The sequence below is a fragment of the Eriocheir sinensis genome, chromosome 67, assembly GCF_024679095.1.
Source record: "Eriocheir sinensis breed Jianghai 21 chromosome 67, ASM2467909v1, whole genome shotgun sequence".
Taxonomy (NCBI): domain Eukaryota; kingdom Metazoa; phylum Arthropoda; class Malacostraca; order Decapoda; family Varunidae; genus Eriocheir; species Eriocheir sinensis.
Genome location: NC_066575.1, coordinates 1,825,514 through 1,853,013, shown reverse-complemented (window position 1 = coordinate 1,853,013; position 27,500 = coordinate 1,825,514). Strand labels below are relative to the sequence as shown.

Here is a 27,500-nt window from a genome sequence, read left to right as displayed (position 1 = left end):
CTCTTCTCCCCACTTGCATTTCTTCCATCTCCTCTTCTCCCTTCACTTCTCTCCCCTCCCTTCATTCACTCCTTTTCTCCCTTCCTTCACTTCTACCCTCCCTTTCTTCACTCCTTTTCTCCCTTCCTTCGCTTTTTCTTCCTCTTTTCTCTTCTCCCCACTTGCATTTCTCCTGTCTTTCTTTTCCCTCTCCCTTCACTTCTTCCCCCCCTTCATTCATCTCTCCCTTCCTTCACTTCTCTCCTTCCTCCCTCGATTCGTCCATCGGTCTCGCTTTTCTATTCTCTCTTCCTCCGATTCCCTTCCTTGACGACTCCCCTTCCCCCTTCATCTCTCCATTCATCTCTCTTTCCTTCCCTTCCTTCATTTACTCGCCCCCTTCCTATGCTATTTACCTCCATCCCGCCCTTCATCCATTCATCCACCCATTTCTCCGATTTATCTTCCATCCTCCGCCGCTTCCATCCATCTCCTCCTTTCCTTCCCCCTCCCCCCCCTCCTTCCCTCCTCCGTTGCTATTACTCTCATCACGGTCCAGTTATCCAGTGATTTGCTTTCCTTTACTCTCTCTCTCTCTCTCTCTCTCTCTCTCTCTCTCTCTCTCTCTCTCTCTCTCTCTCTCTCTCTCTCTCTCTCTCTCTCTCTCTCTCTCTACGTTATTCATCTTTTCCTTCCTCTCTCGTTTTTTTCTGCCTTCCTTCTTTCTTCTTCTTCTTCTCTTTCTTCTTCTTCTTCTTCTTCATCTTCTTCTTCTTCTTCTTCTTTCAACAGTGAAGTAATGATTTGAGTGGGAGGATACAGGCTGTTAGTTAGGGGCGATTTTTTTCCTCCTCCTCCTCCTCCACCTTTTCTCTCCTCACCTGTATAGACCAACCGGACTCTTGCAGACTCCTGACGTTCTTATGTTCTTATGTTCCATCACGTTCTCCATCATGCTCATCATTATCTTGCACTTCCTCCTTTCTGTTTATTTTTACTTGAGTCTTCTTCTTCTTCTTCTTCTTCTTCTTTTTCGTCCTGCCGGAGGGAGAGGTGGGTGGGGAGGAGCCTTCATCTATTCCATCCTGTCCTACCACACACAGATTACCAGTAGTAGCGGTAGTAGACACCCTCGCCATAGACCGCCACTGGTGTCTGTTCTTCCTATGTATTTCTATGTATATTCCTCCTCCTCCTCCGCCTCGTTCATTCAGCTCAACAGACAGACAGAGGGAGAGGGAGAGAGAGAGAGAATATCAATGGCTTTACTTTTTTTTTGTTTGTAGAGGCGAATTTGTTTGTCTCTTTTTTTGTTTTAATATTTTATCCTAGCCTTCCCTTTTTGTTTCAACTTATACTTTTTATTTTGTTGTTTGTTTCCTTTTATTGCTATTTTTTTCTTATCTTTGTTTTATTTTGCCTGGTTTAATTTTTGCTTTTTATATTTTTTTCTACTTATTTTCTCTTGTTTCATTTATATGTTCTCTTTTGCTCTTTTTTCCATTTATTTTCCTTGTTAGACTATTCCCGTAAAAAAATTCTGCCTCTACTTTTTCTTGTTTTGCAGTGTCTACAAATATGTTTTTTGATGCGTCTGCGGAAATGTGAAGAACAAAAAATACATGAGGCTTGCTGTGTCTAGATTGCTTTTGTCTTGTATTTGTGTTCTTTTCGGCAACAGCAGGCGATGAGTTGTTTTGTTGATTTGTTTTTCTTTAATACTTTCATCATTTCCGTAAACATGGGCCGGAAAGGAACAATAACTAACATCTGTCAGCCTAAAGTAAACAAACTGATCTCTCTCTCTCTCTCTCTCTCTCTCTCTCTCTCTCTCTCTCTCTCTCTCTCTCTCTCTCTCTCTCTCTCTCTCTCTCTCTCTCCTCTCTCTCTCTCTCATCTCTGTCTGTCTGTCTGTCTGTCTGTCTGTCTCTCTCTCTCTCTCTCTCTCTCTCTCTCTCTCTCTCTCTCTCTCTCTCTCTCTCTCTCTCTCTCTCTCTCTCTCTCTCTCTCTCTCTCTCTCTCTCTCTCTCTCTCTCTCTCTCTCTTTCTCTCTCTCTCTCGGATGGACATTTCCTTCATCCATATTTTTTTGTCTTTGCTCAACTTTCTCTTTTTGTCTGTCTATTTTAGCTTTTGTTTATTTGTTTCTCTATATTCTCTAGTTTCGTTGTCCCTTCCTCTCCCTTTATCATACTCTCCTCCTTCCTGTCTCTCTCGTTGTCTCTTCTTCTTATTACTCATCTTTGTCTCACTCCCTGTCTCTCCTCTTCTTCTATGTCTCACTTTCTCTTTTTTAATGCGCTACTTTTGTCTGTTTTTTCCTTTCTCGCATTCTCTTCCTACATTTCTTCCTTTTTTTTTTTCCCTCTCCATGTTCATATCTTCTCTGTCTCACTATCTCTCCCTTTTCCTCTTCACCTTTCTCTGTCTCATCCCTTCTCCACCATCCTCTCCTTTGTCTCACTCTCCGTATCTCTCCATATTTCTATTTCTCTCTCTTTAATTTCATGTATACCCTTTCATCTATACTCCTTCCATATTGATCCCGCCACCTTCTTAATTTTATCCCGTCCTTATTTTCACCTCCCACACCTTCTCTTTCTTCTCTCTCTTCCAATTCCTGATCATTTAGCTTTCCCTTTGTTCCTTTTATTTTCTTTTTCTTTCCTCACCCTTCGATCTTATGTATTCATATCATCCGACTCATCTCTTTTCCTTTGTCTGTTTTCCTTCCCTTTTCTCCGTCATCAGCTCTTCCTCCTCACCCTTCTCTGCTCTCTCATCGTCTCCCCTCCTCTCTTCCTCTCTTCACTCCCTTCCTCTGCCTCTCTCTCCTTTCCTCTCTTCCCATCCTTTCTTCCCTTCCTTTCCTCACCCTCTCTTTTTTTTCTCTATTCTCCTTTTATATGTATTTCCTCTCTCTCTCTCTCTCTCTCTCTCTCTCTCTCTCTCTCTCTCTCTCTCTCTCTCTCTCTCTCTCTCTCTATCTCTCTCTCTCTCTCTCTCTCTCTCTCTCTCTCTCTCTCTCTCTCTCTCTCTCTCTCTCTCTCTCTCTCTCTCTCTCTCTCTCTCTCTCTCTCTCTCTCCTGTTCATTCCTCCTAAATTGCTTGTTTCTTCCTTCCTCTCTCGCCACTTTCCTCCTCCTCCTCCTCCTCCTCCTCTCCCTCCTCTTCTTCTTTCTTGGCTGGCGGCAGCGTCATCACCAACTCCTCAACAGGAGGGAAGAGGGAGGAAGGGGAGGAAGGAGGGAAGGGAGGAGGGAAGGATAAGGGGGCAGAATCTGGTCACCATCACACTTCTAAATGGGGACGTCCTGCTCTATCTACAGCTTCTGCTTCTGCCTCCTCCTTCCTCCTGTCCCCTCCTCCTTACTCCCTTCCTCTCCTCTCCTTCCACTCAAAGCTTCCTTCTCCCTCCTTTCTCATCAACTTCCCTCTTCCTACTGCGTCCTTCTCCCTCTCCTACCATACTTCCTTCCTTCCTTCCTCCTGTCCTCCCCTCTCCTCTCTCCCTTCTCTTCCTCTCCCTTCCTCAGCTTCCTTCCCTCCTTTCTCATCAACCCTCCTCCTTCTTCCTTCCTCTTCTCCTTCTTCCTTCTGCCTCCTCCTTCCTCCTGTCCCCTCCCTCCTCACTCCCTTCCTCTTCCTCTCTGCTTTTCCTCCAGCCTCCTCCTCCTTTCCTCATCCAACTTCCCTCTTACAGCTTCTGAACCTTCCTCCTCTTCCTTCTTCCTTCCTCCTTCCTTTCTTCCTTCCTTCCTTCCCCTCTTATTCCTTCCTCCTTTTTTTTCTTCTCCGCCTTGGTCCTTCCTTCCTCTCACCGCCCCTCTTCTCCTGCCTTCTCTCCTCCTCTCCTGTTTTGCTTCCTTCTTTCGTCTTTCTGCGTTTGCTTTCTGTTTTCCATCAGCTTGGGAGGTTGGAGATGTGGGGATTGGGAGAAGTCAGAGGATTGGGAATGCTTGGGAGGAGTGGTGAGATGTGAGGGTGGGAGAGTCGGAGGATTGGGAGGTATGCTTGGGAGGAGTGGTGAGAGATGTGAGATTGGGAGAGTCGGAGGATTGGGAGGATGCTTGAGTTGTGGTAGAGATGTGAGGATTGGGTGAGTCGGAGAAGATTGGGAATATGCTTGGGAGGAGTGGTAGAGATGTTATCAGAGGATGGGAGATCGGAAGACCAGAATGTGAGGAAGTTGGGAGATTGGGAAGGAGTTAGAAAGAACGTTTCAAATCATCTATTTTTTATATAATGGAAGGAATTGTCAGGTAGGTGTGTTGCAATTTGCTCAGTGGAAAGTGGTTTTATATGACCATCGTAGATCAAAGTAAGACAAATAACACACTGCTTGCTGAGTGAATATTTACAGGAGAAAGCATCGAAATTAGTGTATCAGAAATTCCAATTGACCTCTCTTTTGGCTTACTCTTCCTGACGACCCGTATTATGGGGCGGCAAGTAGCAGGCTTTTTTTGTACTCATTGTTGTACTTAGCCAGGCCGTGTCCTTTGATGTAAAAAAAAGAAAGGTTTAACTAAGAAAGTATAACTAAATGAAGGAAAGATAGAATTTAACAACATCAGTGGCAGGTTATATTAGCTGTCACCTGGCGTCAAAGTTAGGGAGCAAGGAAGCTATGATCTGAATACGGTGTACCTGTTTATACTGAAATCTGGACAAATAGAAAGGGTCGTCGGGAAGGCATTGTCCACGCGCCATCTAATGAGACATGCTTATTAGAGACATAGGTTGGTATCACCAAGACACTTTCGCTTCTAACATCAACTATTTATAAGGTCAAGGGAGGCAATTAGGTTCTACTGTGTGTTTCTTTAGGCTCATGGTACAGAAAGAAGGAGTCAACCTACCAGCGTCTAAAACTACTCTGAAATGCCCCCAGAGTCAAGTGTGAGCCTTGTCAAATAGAGCGAACTTTAAGCGACAAAATATTCAGTAATGCGGCTCATACTGCCCTCAGTCATAGTCATGCTTTTGAGAGGTCATTTAGTAAATCCTCTTGATAATAACTAAAAACAATAACAACCCACAACAGCAATGTGGCAACAACAGAAACAGTACCTTGAAAGGGCTTTACAGTACTGGAGCCACACCAAAAGCAATCCACGCACCATTACCCCTGATCTGATACAGCATACTCCCTCGCCTCTACGCCCCTTCCTCAGTCCCCTTCCCCCATGGTTCCTCCGCACCCCAGCTCCACGTGAGGTCGCTCTATGCCTCAGCAGGTTCTAATGGAAATCTCGCCTGTCAAATGGTGCTGAAGGAGAATCAAGTCTACTGATATGTGTGGGGAGGGAGGTGTGATATGTATGTGCGTGTTGGGGAAGAGTATGGGGGGAGAGAAGGAGTGTAATGCGTGTGTATGTGAGGGAGGAGGTGTGTATGTGTGTTGATCGAGGAAGGAGGAAAAGTGTGTGTTTGCGTGTGTGTGTGTGTGTGTGTGTGTGTGTGTGTGTGTGTGTGTGTGTGTGTGTGTGTGTGTGTGTGTTTGAGAGGAGGAGGGGAGGCTGTGGTGTTTGTTTACTACATTGCTGTGTTGCCCAGGTATTGTTGTGTTTGTGTTCTGTTGTCTGATGGGAGGGAGAGGTGAAAGAAGGCGTGTTCGTTGGCACTTCTCTGTGCTGCCAATGTTTAGTGGTAGTGATGGTGGTTAGGTTGGTGGTGTTGAGGATGGTCGTGGTGGTAATTGGTTTGGTCTTATGAATGAGATGTGTTATATATATTGGTTTTTAGAGGACGTAATAATTGGTAATATTTATTTGTATCCTGGAGTGTTGCAGATATCCACTTGTTGCTATTATTTTGTTATTGATGGTGAGGTGATCTTGAACATGGTGATGAATGTTGGGGTTTAAAAGTGGTATTGGTGTGGTGATGGTGAAGGTAGCATTATGGGGACCTCTAAATGTTTGATATGTTATGAATGATGGGTGAAAAAAGACATCATTGCAGTTTTAAATTTTCCTTCAGTGTTACTCATATCTACTGGTGTTGCTATTTGTTATTCAAACCAAGTGTTTTTTTCAATTTTCTGTTGTCGTTTTTTTATGTTTTAAATTGTATTCGCTATGTTTTATCCTTTGTTCCATGGGGATATAGTACTTTTTCCTAGGATATTCGTGTGTGTGTGTGTGTGTGTGTGTGTGTGTGTGTGTGTGTGTGTGTGTGTGTGTGTGTGTGTGTGTGTGTGTGTGTGTGTGTGTTTAGTATTCCTCGTTCGTTGTCTCCTTATTAGAATGCCTTATACGAAGAGAGGTTCAGGCAGCGTCAGGTAAGTGTAATTCAAGGTATTCAGCAGGTGAGCCGCGGCGGAATGTAAATGTCAGCTTTACTTCTACTACTACTGCACCTACTACTACTACTACTACTACTACTACTAAACTACGACTACTACTACTACTACTACTACTACTACTACTACTTCCATTTATTTGACCACCACAACCACAAAGCTGCTACTGACCAGCCGTTAGGTCACCTATACCTGCTGTAATGATACTTCTACTACTACTACTACTACGACTACATGACTATTAATACTACTACTAATATTACTACTACTACTACTATTTATTTTGGATTCAACACAACCAGGTTGCTACTACACATGTTGATCAATTACTGCTATTTTCATCATCACCACCACCACCACCACCATGAGCCGAGGGGTGGGAGGAGGTTGATGGGCGGAGGAAAAAGGTGACAGGAAGACAAATGATCTAGAGGCCTCCGAGATGGTATGCTGGAGAGGAGGAGGAGGAGGTGAGTCATGGAAGGAAGAGTGCCTCGTGCATTAATGGAGATGTTGATGAGGAGAGGAAGAAAGATGGAATCGAGTCGAAGGGACAGAAGGAGGCAAGGATGAAAAGGTGAGTCAGTTAATTGGGAGAATCATAGAGGAAGGAAGGGAAGGAAAAGGAGGAAGGGGCGAATGAAGGAAGGAAGAAGAGCGAAGAGGGAAGAAAGAAAGAAAAGACAGAACAGAAAAGTGAAAAAAGAAAATATCTGAACGAAGAAAGGAGAGAAAAGAACAAAAAGAAATAAAGATAAGAAGAAATGGAAGAAAATAGAATAGAAGAAAAAGGAAGGAAGGAAGGAAGACTAAATAGATAGACAGATGGAAGGATAGGTGCTTAGCATGAGGAAGGAACAGAGTGAAGGAAGAAAGGAACAACAAAAAAAAAAAGGGAAGGAGGAGGGAAGGTGAGATGGCCTCTTAGAAAATATCCAATACCTTTGATTAATTAGAGAGAGAGAGAGAGAGAGAGAGAGAGAGAGAACAGAGAGAGAGAGAGAGAGAGAGAGAGAGAGAGAGAGAGAGAGAGAGGCAGATGTGGAATAAACAAAGTCTGAATAAAAATGATATATGGGAGGAAGTGGGTGTCTGGGAACAAAGTGGAGGAGTGAGGAGGAGGAGGAGGAGGAGGAGGAGGAGGAGGGAGGAGGCAGGAAGGAAGGAAAATTATTTGAAAAGAGCAGATGTAGAACAGATGGGAGACTAAAATCATATGAAGAGAAAGAAAAAATGTTTTATAGCGTTTATGTGAGTGAATGTGAAATCTGTGGATGAGAGAAGGAATGACAGACACGAAAAAGAAAATATAGGTCCTGCTCTATACTTGAAGTGGATGACAAACACCCTGCGTATGGATAAGGTGTTGGATGAGTGACGGTGATAATAATGGTGAGGCTTAAGATAAAGAGGAAGAGAAGAGGAGGAGAACAGAAAAAAAAGTGATACGGAATGGAGAAGAAAAAGTTAAATAAGAAAAAGACAGGAAAAACAGGAGGTGAAGGAGGGAGGAGGAGGAGAAAGTAAGATAAGATAAAGAATAAAGAAGAGGTAACAAGAAGAAGAAAAGAAAAAATGTAAAGGAAGGAAAATAATAAGCAAATAAAAAGATTGGAAGAGGAAATATAAATAACAGTAAAACAAGGAGACTATGAAATAAATAAAAAGGAATAGAAGATAGAAAAAAGAAAAGAAAAGAAAAAAAGAAAGAAAAAATAGGAGTAAAACAGAGAGTTAAGGAATAAAATAAGTAGAAGGTAAGAAGAGGGAAAGATGAAAAGGAGTAAGGGAGAGGAGAGGATGCTGCAAGGAGTTGGAGATGAGAAAGGCAGATTCGGGCGGGAGGCAGAGGTGAAGGATAGGAGAGAGGTGGATGGGTTAAGGGTGAATGGCTGAAGAGGAGGAGATAGAGATGGAGGCGGCTGGAAAGGAGAATGGGGAACAGAGGAAGAAGACAGAATGTGGAAGCGGATGAGGAAGGGGAAGTGAAGACAGAAAGGGGATAACATCAGGTACATAAAAGGGAAAACCAGGAAAAAGAAGAGGAAGAAGGAGAAGAATAAATGGAGAAGGAGGAGATAGTGAAGGGAGAAGGAAGGAAGAAGACTTATATATGGAGGAAGGATGGAAGGAAGAGGATGAAAGCGGTGGAATGAGGATAACATCAGGGACATGAAAAGCAGGAACAAGAGAAGGAGGAGAGGAAAATATAAAGGAAAGAATAAATCGATGAAGAAGAAAAGTGATGGTAAATCGGGAAACGATAGTGATGGAGAAGGAGGAAGGAAGAAGGAAAAAGAAGGATGGAGGAAAAGTGTAAAAATAAAAAATGATGGAGGAGGAAAGATGTACAGTACAAACCGAGAAGAAAGGAGGAGAAACATAGCGATAAAAGAAAGAAAGAAGAAGAAAGAAACAGATATGGGAGGGAAGGATTGAAAGAAGTTGAAGTACATAGGGGAAAGACTGAGAGAAAGGAGGGAAGAAGAAGGAGGAATCATGTTATGGATTGTCAAGGAGTTCAAGGTGGAGTACTAGGAAGAGAGGAGAAATGAATGATACAAACATAGGGAGTTAAAGGAAGGAGAAGGAAAAGGAATAGTGAAGTGAAGAAATAAAGGAGGAGATTCTGGAAGTGGAAGAAGGAGGCAGATTTATGAGCAGTTGCAGTGAAGGAGAAAAAAGAGGGAAGAAGGAGGGAATCAGAAAGTCGTATGGAAGGAAGAAAGAGGAGGAGGTGTAGAAGGAACGAAAGCATCAAAGGATTGGGGTGTTACAAAGAGGGTGGATAGGAAAGAGGGGAGGTGGTAAAAGAAGGAACAAGGAAGATGGAGAAGCGAAGGCAAGAAAAAGGTAATTCAAGAGGTTTAATTATGAAAACCTTGGAAGGGAAAAAATGTGAATGGTGAGCTTGATGAAAATATGAAAGGGAAAATAAAGAGAATGGTACGAGAGAGAGAGAGAGAGAGAGAGAGAGAGAGAGAGAGAGAGAGAGAGAGAGAGAGAGAGAGAGAGAGAGAGAGACAGAGAGAGAGAGAGAGGAGCGCAGATGTAATAAACACAGTAAAATAAAATGATATATGGAGGAAGTGGAGGTCTCAAAAAGAGAAGTGGAAGGAGGAGGAGGAGGAGGAGGAAGAAAGAAGGAAAAAATTATGAGAAAAGAGCAGATGCATAGAAAGACTAGAATCATCATTTAAACAAGAAAAAAAAAAAAAGGAATGTGAAAAGATGAGAGAAGGGAAATACAGACACGAAAAAAGAAAATATAGGTCCTGCTCATGAAGTGATGACCGACAATGGAGTAAGTGACTTTGTGATAATAAGAGGCTTAAGATAAAGAGGACAGAGGAAGAGGAGGGAAAGAAAAAAGTGATACGGAATGGAGAAAAAATTAAATAAGAAAAGAAACAAAGGTGAAGGAGGAAGGAGGAGAAAAAGATAAAGATAAAGAATAAAGAAGAGGTAACAAAAGAAGAAAAGAAAGACGTAAAGGAAAGGAGAATAAAGCAAATCAAAAGATTGGAAGAGGAAATAAATAACAGTAAAACAAGGAGACGGTAAATAAGGAAAAGAAGATAAGAAAAGAAAGAAAGAAAAGCAAAAATGGAGTAAACAGAGAGAGTTAAGATAGAAGTAGTAAGAAGGAAAGATGAAATAAGGGAGAAAGGAGGATGCTGCAAGAGTGATGAAAGGACAGATTCGGAGGAGGCTTAGAAAGGATAGGAGAGAGGTGGATGGGTTATGGTGACTGTTGAAGAGGAGGAGATAGAAGAAGAGGAGAAGAGGGAAGAGACAGATATGGAAGGTTCTGAGGAAAGGGGGATTGATAACATCAGGTACATAAAAGGAAGCAGGAAAAGAAGGAAGAGGAGAAGAATAAATGGAGAAAAGATGAGAAGGGAAGAAGGAAGAGACATATATGGAGGGAAGGATGAAGGAAGAGGATGAGAAAGGGTGGATAGGATAACATGGACATAGAAGAGCAGGAAAGAGAAGGAGGAGGAAAATATAAGGGAATAAATCGATAGAAGAAGGAAAAGATGGTAAAATGGAGAAATAGTGATGGAGAAGGAGGAAGGAAGAAGGAGAAGGAAGAGGAAATAAGCCATGGAGGAGGAAAAGAGGAAGTAATAAAACTGAGAAGGAGGAGATAGATAAAGAAAGAAGAAGAAAGAAACAGATATGGAGGAAGGATTTAGACACAGAAGAGAGAGAAGAAGAAGAGAGAGAGAGAGAGTTCAAGGAGAGAAGAGGGAGGAAATGATGAAGAGAGTTGAAGGAAGGAGAAGGAAAAGGAATAGTGATGAAGAAAGGAAGATTCTGAAGGAAGAAGGAGGCAGATGGAGAAAGGTAAGGAAGGAGAAAAAGACGAAGGAGGAACTTCAAGTAGGAAGGAAGAGAAAGGAGAGGAGGAGGTCAAGGAACGAAAGATAAAGGATTGTGTTCATAAAAGAGAGTGATAGGAGACCTTCCTTCCTTCGATGGAGAAGGAAGGCAAGAAAAGGTAATTCCTTCCAGAGAGAGAGAGAGAGAGAGAGAGAGAGAGAGAGAGAGAGAGAGAGAGAGAGAGAGAGAGAGAGAGAGAGAGAGACAGCCTATGCCTCTAAGATTACCACGTTAAACCTCTCTGTCGTACTTTCTTGTCTCAGTCTTTTAATCTTCCGGCTTAATCCTCGGCCCCAAATTGAAGTCCATTCTTGTCTCTTTGTCTTGGTTCCTGTATATAAGAGATAAAAGCCCTCTGTGAATTATAAAGTTCTTTCATCATTTAAACAAACAAACCAAAAATCATGCGAGAGAAAAGAAAATATCATATACTATTGAAAAGACCTCCTCCTCCTCCTCCTTCCCTCCTTTGCTGTCCTTCATCTTCCACCTTGATTAGATATTTGTGTAGCTTGTCAAACAGCCTGTAAGGACAAGTAGGTTCTGTTGTTGTTTGTTCTTCCTTTGTGTTTCTTTTGTGTTCCTCCTCTCCTCCATCAAACAAACCAGAGAGAAAAGAAAATTATACTATTAAAGTCCTCCTCCACTCCCACACAAAAAAAAAAAAACGCGAGAGAAAAGAAAATATCACATACCATTGAAAAGAACGCTCACACAAATACCTACGTGCAGTTCACCACGGCCTGATCATGTGTGTTGACTCGTGAGCCAGTTCGGTCACAGAGATTTAATGATCGTTGACCTATATGTACTGCTGTGACCTCCTCCTCCCATACTCTTGCTTAAGGGGAACAGGATCCGCTGCCAGAAGAGAAACCTTTGATCTCAACGTTAGCCAGGTCGGTGATGCCAGACGCGCTCACATCACTTATATCTAAAAGCCGAATGGGAAGATAATCGAGTTCTTTCTATTTAGGTTCGTTCCACAAAAGAATGATCACAACCGGCCTCTTGAAGACTCCTTGCGTTCTTATGTTCTTATGTTAACTACCAGAAGGGTCATAAACTGCTGAATGCCCACATCCCCAACGAAAGCCTCTGTCAATGCGTGTGCTTTGGGTTCCGAAATGTTTTAGAATATGAACATCGAACCTCAGCTTATCGGCGGACTGGCTGGGCTTGGGGTTAATGGAATAAATACATAATAAGGAGAAGAAACTGATGGAGGAGGAGGAGGAGGATGGAGGTCGAGAATTTAAAATCGGTCGTTGAGTAAATATAAAATCACGAAGAGGTCAAAGGAAAAAGAGCAAAGAGGAAGGGAATTCAGAGAGAGAGAGAGAGAGAGAGAGAGAGAGAGAGAGAGAGAGAGAGAGAGAGAGAGAGAGAGAGAGGAGAGAGAGACCGTCAATCTTCCTATCGATGGAATCTAATCAAACACACACACACACACACACACACACACACACACACACACACACACACACACACACACACACACACACACACACACACATTACGTTCTTCACCTCTTCCTTCTCCTCCACGGCTCCACCTCAAGTGTATGGCTCTCCTTCCTTCCCTTCCTTCCTCTCTTCCTTCCTACCTTCCTTCCTTCCTCTTCCTCTTTCTTTTTTCATCTTCGTCTTCTGTTCCTTCCTTCCTTCCTTCCTTCCTTCCTTCCCTTCCTTCCGTCCTTTCTTCCATCCTTCCTTCCTTCCTTACGTCCTTACGTCCTTTCGTCCTTCATTCCTTCCTTCCGTCCTTTCTTCCTTCCTTCCTTCCTTCCTTCCTTCCTTCCTTCAGTCGTTCTCTTTACATTCTCTGCTCTCATCACCATCCTTTATCCTCTCCTCCTCTTCCTCCTCCTCCTCCTCCTCCTCCTCCTTCCCTTCCTCCATTTTCCTTGGTTTTATTATCGAAAGGAAACAATTTTATGATCATTACCTGTCCCCTGTGTGTGTGTGTGTGTGTGTGTGTGTGTGTGTGTGTCTTATGGTATTGCTGTAATGTAAGTGTTTTTGTGTTTGTTTTAATCTCGTTTATCATTTATTTATTATTTGTATTTTCATCTCTCTCTCTCTCTCAAACACACACACACACACACACACACACACTCTGGAGGCTACGAATATTTTTTGCCTCGTCTGTTTGTTTGCTTGTATATGTGCGTGCGTGCGTGCGTGTGTGTTTGGTTGTTTGTTTTCTTGTTTGTTTGTAGTTCTGATGCGCCTTTAAGCAGTTTGAGGAAAGGGAAGTTAGGCTCTTTTTCTCATTTTTATTTTATTGTTTATTTATTTTTGCTATTTCTTTGTGCAGTCTTTTAATATGTTTTAGTAGAGATCTGTGTTGTATTTATTAAGTTTCTATCACATACACACACACACACACACACACACACACACACACACACACACACACACACACACACACACACACACACACACACACACACTCGCATACCTGTCTTTCATCTTTAGTTCCAGATGCTGTCATAAACCATTTTCCTGCCTCCTCTCCATCTCGTCCTTCTCTCTATTCGTCCCTCCCTTCTTCTTCTTCTTCTTCTTCTTCTGTCTTCTTCTTCTTCTTCTTCTTTTCTTTTTCGTTTTCTTCTTCCTCTGATATTTCTTTTCTTCTTCTTCTTCTTCTTCTTCTTCTTCTTCTTTTCTTCTTCTTTATTTCACCATCTGTTTTCTCCTTTCCTCACTTCCCATCCGTCTCCTCCTCCTCCTCATTGTTTCTCTATATACACCCTTTTATTTTTCCTCATTATTTTCTCCTTTCTCCTTCTTCCTTCCTTTCCTTCACTATTTTCTTCCTCCTTCTCGTCTTTCATCTTTCTCTTCCTTCATAATCATTCTATTCTCTATTTCTCCTCCCATTTTATCTCTTCTTCGTTCTCGTTTCTTCCATGTCCACAATTCTCCTTTTGCTCCTTCATAATTAGTATCTTTCTTCCTGTTCCAGTCCTCCTTATCTTTCCTTCTCCATCGCCTTCCTATCCCATGTCCATTCTTTCCTCCTCCTTCTTCCTTTCTCTTTCCTCCTTCATATATACCTTCTCGCCTTCCTCCTCTCCTTCACAAACACGCTCTTTCATATTCCCTTCTCTTCTTCTTTCACCTCCTTTCATCAACTTCTCCTCCTTTCTTATTCATAATCACCTTTCCTCCCATTCTCTCTTCTTTCACCTCCTTCCTCTTCTTCTCCTCCTTTCTCCTTCATAATCATTTTTCTATTCCTCCCATTCTCTTCTTTCACCTCCTCCCTTTCATCAACTTCTTCTCTTTTCATGACCACTGTCCTCTATTCTACCACCTCCTCCTTCTTCACCACCACCTCTGTCTCCTGCTCTTCATAAACACGCCCTTTCGCTTTTCTTCTCTTTCTTCCACCTCCTCCTCCTCCTCCTCCTCCTCCCTCTACATAAACACAGGTATGGAAGACGGGGCTGATTTGCATAGGAATGGCGTGTGTGGTGTGTGAGCGTGGTAGACAGTTTGTATAGAGAATATATTGAAGGACTGGATCAGATATCAAGGGACGGAATGGCAGGAAGGGATCAGGGGGTGATAGGGGACGAGGGAGCTTGGGGATGGAGGCACATGGGAGGGAGGGAGGTGGTTTTATGAGAGGGGATTGGGTAGAGGCAGATGGGAGGGAAAGAGGCAGGGTGGGAGGATGGGTTTGTTAGGGAGGGAACTGAGAAGGAGGAAAGAAGGGAGAAAGGAAGGAGGGGGGAGGGAGGAAGGAAGGGAAGGAAAGGAAAGGAAAGGAAAGGAAAGGAAGGAACTTTTCAAGGAAGGAAGAAAGGAAGAAAGAAAGAAAGAAAGGAAATAAGTATTGTTTGTCTCTTGGGTGGAGAGAGAGAGAGAGAGAGAGAGAGAGAGAGAGAGAGAGAGAGAGAGAGAGAGAGAGAGAGAGAGAGAGAGAGAGAGAGAGAGAGAGAGAGAGAGAGAGAGAGAGGGAGAATCTGTGTGTGTTGGGGGACAAAAAAAAAAAAAAAGATGAGGAAGAGGAATGTTGTGGAGGAAAGGGATGAGGGAGGAGGAATGTGGCGACACCCAGCAACAGGGGAATGCTATCTTCTGTGTTTATCTATCTATCTGTCTATCTGTCCTTGTATATGTCTGTTCTTCCTTCTACCTGTATTTATTTTACCTGTTTCTGTATTTTTCCTTCTATTGCCATTTTTCCTAATCTATCCACCTGTATTTGTTTTATCTTACCTGTCTGCTGTATTGTCTTTTCTTCCTTCATTATTGTTTGTGCCTTATACTGTAATTTGTTTATCTTCGTTTTTTTTTTTCTTTTCTTTCTGTTTTATTTATCTTTTCATCTGTTTTATTCTGTCTTCACCTGTATTTGTTTTTTCTTCCTTCTGTGTATGTGTATTGTTCTTATAAGTATAACTACTTTATTATTTATCTGTTTCTGTCGATCCATTTGTATAATTTCTTTTTATCCGTTTCTCTATTTCTCTTAGCCATCCATCTGTGTTTTATTCTACCTGTTTACCTGCCTAAATAATTACCTGTGTATGTGTTTTGCTCCATTTGTAAGTGTAACTACTTTTATGTTTATCTTTTAATGTATCTGTGTTCCTGTTAATCTCCTGTCCATTTCTATCGATTCATATGTATCTACCTTTTATCTTTTATCTATCTGTTTGTATGTTTTGTATGTTTTTGCTGTATCTCTTTGTTTCTCTCACTGTACACCTGCCCTTTTAAATGACGTTTACCTGTCCACCTTCATAAACTCTTATTGCTCCATATTCACCTGTACCTTTCTCTCTGTTTTTATTCTTCATGACCACTATATTCTCTCCCACTCCTCCTTCTCTCCTTATAATCAGTATGTTCTCTTCCGTCCGCCTCCTCCTCCTCCTGTCATCCATAATCTCTGTGTTTTCTTCTCATTCAAATCCTTTCCTCCTCCTCTTCCTTCTCCTCTATTGCTTTTTCTCCTTCTCTTCTTCTCTTCCTCTTTCTATAATGATTTCTTCTTCTTCCTTTCATTGTCAACTTAAATGTCTTAACTCTTCTTTTCTGTCTGTCATTAACACGTTGCTCCATACTCACCTGTACTCTCTTTGTATTGTATACAACTAACCCCTTCAGTTTTACATATTTTCGTCTCATGTGCGCTGTCCGTCTTCATTAACACCAACACCCTTTGACTGTCGCGGGAGGAAGGAGCGGTAGTGAGATGAAGTGAGGAGATAAAAGAGGAGATATATCATAGAGAGAGAAACCAAATACATAAAGAAAGAAAATATTGATAAGGAGGAAGTGAGGAGAATGCAGAGCAGAAATGAAGAATTGATTAGAAAAATATTTATTATGTTTAAAAATAGAAGCATAAACGAATGAAGTTAATCAAATGAAGGAGAGAGATTTTTATTTTATTATTTACAGCAAGGAGAGGTATCTCAAGGGCGCCTCCAAAAGAAAAAATGAAGAGGCCAGAAAGAGATCAGTTTTAATTGAAGCATGAGGACAAAATATTAAAAGCGATGAGGAGTTGAAATTAGAATACGAGGAAGATAATGTGATGATGGTGTTGATGGTAATGATAATATCGTGATGATGGTTAGAAGGTGGTGATTTCGTTGTTGTTATTGTCGAGGATATTATTTTCGTACTGACGTATGATTAATTAAACAGAATATAAGATGAATTAATGAAGCATAACCATTCAAAGATACGGAAAGAGTGAAATCACCTGTGCTGGCTAATCAAGACAGGGAGATGCCAGGTAGAGGCATGACAAATAATGCTGCTGGGATTTCTCCTGCAAGTAAGTATGGTACTACTGTCACACACACACACACAGGTGAGATGGTGTTGATGGTAATGATATAGGGCGGTGATGATGGCAGTTAGAGATAGTGCTTGTCGTTACTGTTTTGTTGTTGGTGGTGGTGGTGATGGTGGTAGATAATGGGTTGGTGGGAGGTCCTAAAACGGCGGCGTCTTTCATCTTCCATCATCGTCTCCAGATATAAATGCCCAGGTGAATTTATATACATACGATAAACTGTAAAATTGAAGATATAAAAGAAAACGTGGTGAAATGAGGAGAAGGGGTGAAAGGCTAAACGAGGAAGTGGGTAAAAAAAAGTAAGAAAGAGGAAGGAAGGAAGGAAGGCATGAAAATTAGAAGGAGATAAAAGATATGAACGAAAATATGCTAAGAGAATGCAGGAGGTGAAATAAAGGAGGAGAAATGGAAGGAGAAAATAGGAGGTGAATAATAGAGAAATATGAGAATAGAAAGCGAGATTAAAATATGAAAAATGCGAAGGTTAATTAAGAACGTGATGAAGAATGAAAAAAATGAAAATGACCTTAATTAAAATAGGACTAATCAAAGGAGATAAGGAGATGAAGAGGCTATATGCAACAGAAAAAAAAACGGAGAGGTAAAAATAGATGAGGAGGTTAGCGTAATACATAATGATGGGAGATGAAGACTAAGAAGATAATGACGATTGAAAATAAAAGAGATGGGACACACACACACACACACAATACTCAAAACAGAACGAGAGGATAAAAAACAAAACAAAACCATGAAATAAAAGATTAAAAGAAATTTACAACACCATAAAAAAACTAACTCAGGTAAAGCTAATTAAGGCCAGAAGCGAGGTCAAGGCGTAGGCGTTCTGGAGGTCACCTGAGACTACACCTGGGAAAGTTTGCAGGTCTGGAAGTTCAGGTAACACGACACTGGAGAAGGAAAACTATGCTACAACCTTACCTTCTGGACCGTGTTACCTGCCCGAGCGAAGGAGGAAGCGAGGGAGGGAGGGAAGGATCTGCGTTTATTGTCTTAGGTTACCTTTAGTGCAGTTTCCCTGGGCTCTCAGAATATCGTTTCGCCCCATAACCTGCTGTAGGGGATAAAGCGATATAACTGTACACTTGCAGATGAATACGACTAACAAAATAGAGATACATACCAAGGAAGGGAAGGAAAGAAAACAAACAGAAAGGAAAGAAGAATGGAATGAAGGAAGAATTTGAGTAAGGGAAAGAAAGATTGTGGAGAGAAGTTACAGATCAAGGTAAAAAGGAAGGAAAAGAAAAGGAGGAGGGAGGGAACGAAGGGGAAAGTGTTGCAAGCAAACAGGCAAGCAGGTAGGGAAGGAGGCTATGAGGTTGGGACAAGGTACAGACAAACAGTTAGGCAAGGAGGCAGTGAGTTGGAGATAGTTACGTAAGAGTAAAACAAAGTAATGAAAAGGAGGAGGAAAGGAACGAATGAGAGAGGGAAGAACGCAGATCAGGGTTGGCCGATTTACGTAATGATGATTTAAATCAGTGATTTAAATCAAGATTTAAATCAAATGATTTTTTTTTTAAATCATTGATTTAAATCAATATTTACTTCTGCCCAAACCAACATGGAATGTAAAGGAAAAATGCATATAGCTCTCCATGCTTTCCCAGACTTTGAAGGAATTCTGCTAAAATGTTCCCACATTGGATCACTCTTCTTACCAGATGCATTAATCTTAAATAAATAAAAAAATCTGATTTAAATAAAAAAAATTATGATTTTTTTTATTTAAAAAAAAAAAATCACCAACCCTGCAAGCAGTTAGGTAAGGAGGTAGGCATGTGGGTAATTAGGCAGGTGGGTAAGTCATCTCGGTGGGCGAAAGCAGGCACGTGAGAGGACAGGTAGGCAGGCAGGAAAGAAGAACGAAGGAAGGAAGGAAGGCAAGGCGGCATAAAGGTAAGAAGGAATGAAAGGAGGCCAGGCAGGCAGTCAGACAGGCAGGCAGGTATCGTATGCGTCAGGTGAGCGCGGCATGAAACAGGTGAATGGCGGAGAGTAATACGAGGAGGAAAGAGGAGTAATTGAGGTATTAAGCAAGACCTTGGAAGGAGAGGGGAGGGGAATGGAGGAAGGGAGGGAGGGAGGGAAATGAGGAGAGAGGAATTGCGTGGAGAAAAAAAAGAGCGGGTATAAATTGCACGATAAAGTAAATTGGAGGGGAGGAAAAATGGAAAAGGAAAAAGAAGAAGAAGAAGAGCTCAGATAGGAAGGAAAGGAAATAGAGGAAGATAAAAACGTGCAAGAAACTGAAAGAATAAGAAAAGGAGAAGGGAAAAAAATAGAAAACAAAGAGAAGGAAAATTAAAACGACGGAGATTGAGGAAAATACGAAAAACTGAAAGAGTAGTAAACAGAGGAATAAAGATAGAGAGAGAAAGTAACAAGAATAAACAGAAGCAAAAGAAGAGGAGGAGGAGGAGGAGGAGGAGGAACGTGTTGTGTTGCACCTGTAATCAGTTTGTGATCTTGTGGCAGGCAGGTGAGGTGTGTGTGTGTGTGTGTGTGTGTTACCTGAAGTTGAGATGAAAAAGAAGAAAAAAAAGATGAAGAAGAGGAGGAGGAGTATGATGCTTTGAAGTTGGTAAAGATGTTGATAATGACAGGGGAGGAAGACAGAGAAGAAGAAGAAGAAGAAGAAGAAGAAGAAGAAGAAGAAGAAGAAGAAGAAGAAGAAGAAGAAGATGCACGAAAAAACAAGGAGTTGAAGAAGAAGAAGAAGAAGAACAAGGAGGAGAAAGTAAACACAAAAAAAACAAAAACATGATAACAAGAACACAAAAAATGATGATGACAGAATAATGAAGAGGAAAGAGTGAGACGAGAACGGTCAAAGGAGGAGGAGGAGGAGGAGAAGGAGGAGGAGAGCGATGGTCGGGGAGGTGTGTATCAGACGCGTGAGGAAATGATTAATGGCGCCGAGTGAGGGAACGGCGGATTGGAAATTAATGACTGTGTGGAGGGAGAGAGAGAGAGAGAGATAGAGGTGTTGATGTGGTGGTGGTAGCGGTGGTGGTGGTGGTGGTAGTGTGTTTGTATGTGTGTGTGGGGTGATTGGTGCTTTGGTTGTGGGTGAGTGTTTGTGTTTGTTTACTTTGCTCTCAGGAGAAGAAGAATAAAATAAGAACAAGAAGAAAAACAAGATGATGAGGAGGAGGAGAAGGAGCAGGAGAGAGTCAATGCAGAAAGGAGAAGGAGAAAGAGAAGTAGAAAGAAAGGAATGAAAGTAATAATAATAATCAGCAGCCGAAAAAAAAATAACATGAAGAAAAAAAAGAAGAAAAAGAAGGTGAAGAAGAAGAAAAAAAAAGAAATAATAATAATAAGAAGAAGAAGAAGACTTGCAGGCGAAAGTGAAGGTTTATTACCGTACAAAAAAAAGGAAAAAAAAACAGTTCACATCATAATTGTGGTAAAGACTTAATAGCAGACGAGAGAGAGAGAGAGAGAGAGAGAGAGAGAGAGAGAGAGAGAGAGAGAGAGATAGAGAGAGAGTGAGAGAGATAGAGAGAGAGAGCATATTGGAACGAGGAGAGAGAGAGAGAGAGAGAGAGAGAGAGAGAGAGAGAGAGAGAGAGAGAGAGAGAGAGAGAGAGAGAGAGAGAGAGAGAGAGAGAGAGAGAGAGAGAGAGAGGAGAAAGGAAAAGAGAGAAGGATGAATGAGGAGAAAGGAAGAGAAGAGGAAGAGAGAGAGAGAGAGAAGGAGAAGAGGATGAAGAGGAGGAGACTAGAGGAGAAGAGGAAGAAGAGAGAGGAGAAAAGAAGGGAGGAAAGTGGAGATGGTGAAATGAAAAGAAGATAGAAGAGAAGTTTATAGAAGGGAAAGGGAAAAAAAAAAAAGAGAAAAGAATGAAACAAAAGGAAAAGGATGCTGTCAGGAGAGAAAGATGAAGGAGAGAGAGATGAGGAGAAGAGGAGGAGGAGGAGGAGGAATGAAGAAAAGAAAAGAGAGAGGAAAAGAGGAAGAGAAAAGAAGAAGAAAAGGATAACATGAATAGAAAATGCTGGTGAAGATGAGGAGTGAGGAGAGAGTGAGAGAGAGAGAGAGAGAGAGAGAGAGAGAGAGAGAAGGAGAGAAGAAAGAGAGAGAGAGAGAGAGAGAGAGAGAAAATAGAAGAGATAAAGAGAAGAGAGAGAGAGAGAGAGAGAGAGAGAGAGAGAGAGAGAGAGAAAAAGGTGATGAAGAGAGAGAGAGAGAGTGAGAAAGATGAGTGAGGAATAATAGGTGAGTGAATCAGTGATGAATAAAGGAGAGAGGAGGGAGGAGAGGAGGGTGAGGTCAGGGTTGAAGGGACGTAGCGAAAGGAGAGTCAGATAAGGATTGAAGGGTGAGAGAAGGAGAATCTTTGAACTTACAGAAGGATCAAAGTGTGTCCTGCTATGTCCACGCGTGTCTTAATTAATCCTAAGGTGAATAATATCGAAAAAATAACCCGAAATGTGAAGAGATAGATGGGGAAGTTGCAGGGGAAGGTGGAGGTGTTGGAGGAAGAGATGGTTTGTAAGTTGAGATTGCAAAAGGAAAAGACTCTCCGCTAGATGATGATAGTGGAAGGTATGGATGTTAGTGGAGAAATGGTGTTAGAGATTAGAGATTGGGCTGGAAAGGTAAGGAAAAGGGATTTGAAGGATGAGAAGTTGGTTATGGAATGGAAAGGAAGGCTGTGGAGTGAGCTGAATGGGAAGGGTTGTGTAGGAGGAACTTGGCGTGGATGAAGAATGAGCTTGTATGTTGTGAGTGGGCGTGGTAGATGTGGGAAGGTGGGGGTGATGGAGGAGGAGAAGTAAACAAAAAATGAAGAGGAGGAGGATAATGATGCTATGAAGTTGGTGAGGATGTGTGTAATGACAGGGTAGGAGGAAACTGAAGAAGAAGAAGAAGAAGAAGAAGAAGAAGAAGAAGACGAAGAAGAAGACGAAGAAGAAGAAGAAGAAGAAGAAGAAGAAGAAGAAGAAGAAGAAGAAGAAGAAGAAGAAGAAGAAGAAGAAGAAGAAGAAGAAGAAGAAGAAGAAGAAGAAGAAGAACAGAGAACATAAAATTTAAACTTGTATATATTTCATTTTTTGCATCTCCTGGTTTCTTTATTGGAGTATGATCTTGCGGTTATTGATTCCCTTTTTGCGTGTACTAACTCATGGTCTCCTCGTGTTGTACTATAAAAAGAAACATATATAATACTAACTGATGCAAGCCCAGATGTAAGATGGAAAAATAAGAGAGAGAGAGAGCGAGAGAGAGAGAGAGAGAGAGAGAGATTATAGCAAGAGTTTTTTAGGGCTACCTGGGTGAAAGTTGTGATGGGTGGCTCAGTGGGAGGAAAGATAAAGGGACAGGTAGGCGGAGGAGGAGAAGGAGGAGGAGGAGGAGGAGGAGGAGGAGGAGAAGGAGGAGGAGAGGGAGGAGAGATATAAGAGGAAAGAAGAGTGAAGGAAAGGGAGGGAGGAGATAGAGAGAGAAGAAGAGAGAAAGGAAGAGAGAGGAGAAAGGAGAAGAAGAGAGAAAAGGAGGAGGAAAGAGGAGAGTATGGGGAGAGTGGGAGGAGGGATGGGGATGGGATGGGATTGTAAGGGTGATGGGGGGGGTAGTTGGGAGAGGGAAGGATGTGGGGGAAATGGGGGTGATAGTTGAGGAAGGGTTGGAGAGGTGAATTTATTGGTGAGGGGTAATGGTGTGTGAGCGAGGAGGTAATAGATAGGGAGGCTTAGGGGATGGGGAGAGGGAGGAAGGGATGAGTAGGTTGAACAGGTGGGTGAGGATGAGTTATGGAGGCTGGGTAGGGAGGGAGGGAGGGAGGGAGGGAGAATCTTAGTACGATGAATTGTGTACTTATTGGGTAGGAATTTTGATGGGGTGTTGGGGTGAGGGGGTAATGTAGGGGTGGGAGTAGTGGGTTGGTGGGTGAGTGGGTGGGGGAAGTGGGTAAGGGGAGAGATCTATGTGTTGTTGTTGTTGTTGTTGTTGCTGTTGTTGTATTCCTCTTCCAGTCCTTCCATTTTCTTTCATATCCTTCTATTCCTTTTGAGCCACGTGATGAGGGAGAAAAAGGTCATGTTTGGGGGGGGAAGGGGTGATGGCGTTGAGGTGATGTGATGGGGAGGGGGGGAATTGGAGGGAGGGGAGGTGAAGGAAGGGAGGAGTGGGGAAGGTCAGGGAAAACTTATGTGTTGGGAGGGGAAGTGAGAGATGGGATTGGGGAGAAGGTGAGGGGTGGGGGTAGGGGAGGGGGAGAAGTTGAGGGATGGGGGTAGGGGAGGGGAAAGTGAGGGGTGGGGTTGGGAATGAGGTGAGGGATGAGGGTAGGGGAGAGGAAAGTGAGGGGTGGGGTTGGGGAGGAGGTGAGGGATGGGGTTATGGAAGGGGAAGGTGAAGGATGGGGTGGGAGGGAAAGGAGGGGTGGTGGAAGGAGGGAGGAAAGGGTGTGGGGAATGGCAGCTGGTTGGGAGGTGGCTTCCTTCTCTCCCCAGATGGCAGCGCCACTACCAGCTGATTCTCCTCCTCCCCTCCTCCCCTCCTCTTCTCCTCTCCCCTTTTCTCCTCCTCCACTCCCCTCATTTTCCTCCTCCTCCTCCTCCTCCTTTTTCCCCACCCCCACCTCTCCTCCCTCCTAGCACAAGAAGAGGAAAGGGGAGGAGGGAGGAGGGGAGAGAGGAGAATAGCGGTCGTTGCTTTCTATCGATTTACTCCTCCCTCCCTCCTCCCTTCTTCTCCCTCCTTCCTCTTCCTCCTTCCTCCTCTCCTCGTCTCCCTCTCCCTCGTTTCTCCTAGGCCTTCAACGCTTAGGCCCAATTTGTGTGTAGGCCGACGACCCCCCGACACACACACACACACACACACACACACACACACACACACGACGAAAGGAATAAAATGTGCAGAAATTGACGAGAGAGAGAGAGAGAGAGAGAGAGAGAGAGAGAGAGAGAGAGAGAGAGAGAGAGAGATGGGAATGCTGGAGAGGAGAGAGAAGAGAGAGAGAGAGAAGAGAAAGGACAGACAGAGAGAAGAGAAGAGGAGAGGGAGGAGGGAGGTCTGAGAGGACACAGAGAAAGAGAGAAAAGAAAGAAATGGAAAAGAAGATCAGGGGGTGGGGGACAAAGGAGGAAAAGAAAGGAATGGAAAGGAAGCTCAGGGTAGAGGGAAGGGAAGAGAGGAGAATCTAGAAGAGAGAGTCAAGAGCAGGAGGAAAGCTAAACGAGATGATCCGATGAAGCGAGGAATAGAGAGACGGGGATAGAGGATGCTGAAAGGAGATAAAGACTGAGGCATAGCAGCGAAGTAGAGACAGAGTAAAGGACAGATAAATAGAATGACAAAGGGAGATAGAGATAGCATGGGAAGTTGAAACGAGATGAACAGATGAAGCGAGGAATAGAGAGACGGGGATAGAGGATGCTGAAAGGAGATAAATTCTGTAGCGTTGCAGCGAAGTACAGACAGAGTAAAGGACAGAGAAATAGAATGACAAAGGGAGATAGAGATAGCATGGGAAGTTGAAACGAGATGAACAGATGAAACGAAGAATAGAGAGAGAGGGATAGAGAATGATGAAGGGAGACGATATTTAAAGACTGGACCATTGCAGCGAGGACACAGAGACGGAGGGAAAGAGGGAAGTTGAAACGAGATGAACAGATGAAACAAAGAATAGAGAGAGGGATAGAGGATTATGGAGACGATATATATAGACTGGACCATTGCAGCGAGGACACAGAGACGGAGGGAAAGAGGGAATTTGAAACGAGATGAACAGATGAAACATGATGAAGGGAGACGATATTTAAAGACTGGACCATTGCAGCGAGGACACAGAGACGGAGGGAAAGAGGGAAGTTGAAACGAGATGAACAGATGAAACAAAGAATAGAGAGAGGATAGGATTATGGAGACGATATATATAGACTGGACCATTGCAGCGAGGACACAGAGACGGAGGGAAAGAGGGAAGTTGAAACGAGATGAACAGATGAAACAAAGAATAGAGAGAGGGATAGAGGATTATGGAGACGATATTATATAGACTGGACCATTGCAGCGAGGACAGAGAGACGGAGGGAAAGAGGGAAGAACAGAAGGAATGAGGGAGATAAAGAGGACCTGGAAAGCTGTACCAGGATAAGCAGGTGAAAGAAAGGATTATAGAGAAAAGGATAAAGAATGATAAAGGGAGAAGAGATGTAGACTGGAGCGTAGCAGTGAAAGACAGAGTAACAAACTGAGCATAGGAGATAAAAGGTAGAAGTCCTGGAAAGCTGAACTGAGATAAACAGGTGAAAGGAAGGATTATAGAGAAAAGGGTACAGGATGATAAAGGGAGACAACGATATAGACTGGAGCGTAGCAGTGAAGGACAGAGGAACAGATTGAGAAAGGGGGATAAGAAACAGAAGTCCTGGAAAGCTGAATTGAGATAGACGAACGGGGGATAGACATTATTGGATGAAAGGCGATGCAGGGAGACTGAGATAAAGACAAGCGAGGGAGTGAAGGACAGAGGGACAGCGGAAAGGACAGAAGAACAGAGGGAGTGAGGGAGATGAGAAGAGATGAAATGAAGGATAAAGATAAGGAAGGACGCTGAGAGGAGACAGATAAAAACTCAACCACGGCAACGAAGGACAAAAGGACAGAGGGAAGGACAGGGAGGGACAGACGGAGACAGCAGTGGCGGTGGTGGTGGTGCTGCTGGTAGTGATTGTGGCGCCAGTGACATGTTGCAAGAATCCAAGGGCGCACCAGTGGCACCAAGTTAGAGGGCCACGCGCACGCCACTCACCACTCGCCGCGCGCCCGCCCCCACGCCCGCACGCGCCTCGCAGTGCCACGTCTCCTCCAAGACCCACCAGGGAGCCTCTTGTGCCCCCTGGAAGACGCACACGCCCCCCCAGGTAGTCCACGGGGCGCTATGTACTCACCTGTGTTTATTTTGTGCTCGTGAGAAGGGAAGGCGATGTGATGATGGTGCCTCATTGTGTTGGTGGTGTTGATAGTGGTGGTGATGGTGTGATGAGTGTGGAAAATAGTGATGATGTGTGGTGATGATGTGATGGTGAGTGAAGGAATGCTGCGACGACTACTACTTCGACGATGATGATGTTGGTGACTGATGAAGGTTTGAAGTTGTGTGATGTTGCGATTCATTTCCCTTATTTTTTTATGGAGGGGTCATCATCTCTTTGTGTGTGTGTGTGTGTGTGTGTGTGTGTGTGTGTGTGTAGATGTGGACGAAAATGACTTACATGGACATTAACTGATTCTTTATGATGTGGTAATAGCCCAGTTTTAAGACCCATCCATTCTTTGACTACCTCCCCACCCCCCTTTCCTCACCTCCCCACCTCCCATCCACTTCCCTACCTACCTGACAACCCACACGCCTACCTACCCATCCTGTCACGACCCCCCCCCCCCCGTACACCCTGTCCCCTCCACCTACCCTCGTGTCCAATCATCCACCCATCTACCTTTCATCCTTTCTATATTCCCTGTCACTCTCCATCTACACCTGTCCCTTTACCTGGCTCCCCATTCACCCGTTTACTCGTTCATCCATCTTTCTACCCCTGTCAGCTGTTATCCATATACTTATTCATCCATATCTACTTATACATACGCCTACCTACTTACCTGTTCACATACTCATCCACTTACTCATTTCTCACCCACCTTTCCATCTTACTAACCTCTGACTCATCCATTTTCCCACCTAACGCACCCTAACTTATTCACCTTCCTATCCACTCATCCATTTACTCCCTGTTCTCACTCACCTTACCCACTCTCTCTCCACCCACTCACCCACCTACACACCCACCTGTCCTTACCACCCTGCATACTCACTCATCAGAAAGACAAACAGACACAGAAAGACCCAAGACTCTGCTCCAGTTCTTTGTGGTGCGAGTTAGGAGTTCGAGGCGAAGCAGAAAGAAAGTGAAAAGAGAAAGAAAATATGTATAAGGGAGAGAATATCAAGCCTCGGAGTTCTGTCTTTTGAGGCCGTGAAAGAAAGAATGGAGGATAGCAAGGAAGAGAAGGGAGAAAAGGGAAGCGCTATTATTTCTGATGTTTTTTTTTTTGGTTTTGATACGGAAGAAATGATGAAAAAGAGGAGGAGGAGGAGACGAAAAGGAAAAGTCACAGAATAATGTTGTTGAGAGAGAGAGAGAGAGAGAGAGAGAGAGAGAGAGAGTCGTGAGGGCAGAAATAAAGGAAGGACAGATGGAGATAAAAGATAATGAATGAAATAAAGTAAGAAGGAAACACTCACAAAAATAATTGGAGCAAGCAAATTGAAGGGAAAGGAAGACATTAGAGAGAAGAAAAGTCGTTCCGTGTAAAATCTTTGCTCATTAATGTCTTGAAAAACTTAAACATGCAACTTTCCCTCGTTAATTAGTTAGTCCCTCGAGGCGTAGATGATGCTAATGATTGTGTTTTGTTTATAGACATAACAATAAGACGACTTTCTCTTCTTAGGCTCGCCATGAAGGCAAACTTGAGTCATTACAATTGTGTTCATAACCACAAAGAAACACAAACTGACGACCTCGCTTTGTTGGTGCACGCGTGAAGGGAATGTTCGTTGTGTTTGTGTTTTTGGGAATGCTCAAAATACACAACTTTCTCCTTAGGTATAATATTGATGTGATTATTAAGGTTATATGTTCTCTTCTATGGTTAATATTACTGTTTTTGTTTGTGGTTTTGGAAGACAGAGCAAAGACTTAACAAAAAGGGGAATATATGTTTACGAAATGTTGATCGGTACATGGAAAAACAGGATTTGCTGAAAAGGTTTAATTTAGGGTCAGGAGAGGTTTGCTGACCCTCCTTTGAAGAAATTGAGTCGTGGTAGGGAGGAAATACCGTTCAAGAAAATGCTGTTATGGAGTTTACCAGTGAAAGGTTTGAATTATTGAACTCACTGGCTATTATTATTATTATTATATTATTATTATTATTATTATGCTT

General features: G+C 42.9%; 2 protein-coding genes across 54 annotated transcripts in view; one reads left to right on the top strand and one right to left on the bottom strand.

Moving 5' to 3' along the window:
- The window catches only part of LOC126987906 (uncharacterized), a 298,554-nt gene that overhangs the window by 101,968 nt on the left and 169,086 nt on the right, over nucleotides 1-27,500 (top strand). Inside the window, exon 1 of one of the 4 annotated variants that reach the window (XM_050845486.1) lies at nucleotides 24,659-24,796. The exons of 2 other annotated variants lie outside the window; for them this stretch is intronic. The gene's annotated coding sequence lies outside the window, so the exon portion shown is untranslated. Of the gene's footprint in view, nucleotides 1-24,658; nucleotides 24,797-27,500 lie in introns of those variants that run through there. One more of the 4 variants, XM_050845483.1, reaches the window with a different exon arrangement.
- Nucleotides 1-27,500, bottom strand: part of LOC126987905 (nucleolar protein dao-5-like) — a 51,722-nt gene that overhangs the window by 20,174 nt on the left and 4,048 nt on the right. The gene's annotated exons all lie outside the window — the stretch shown is intronic.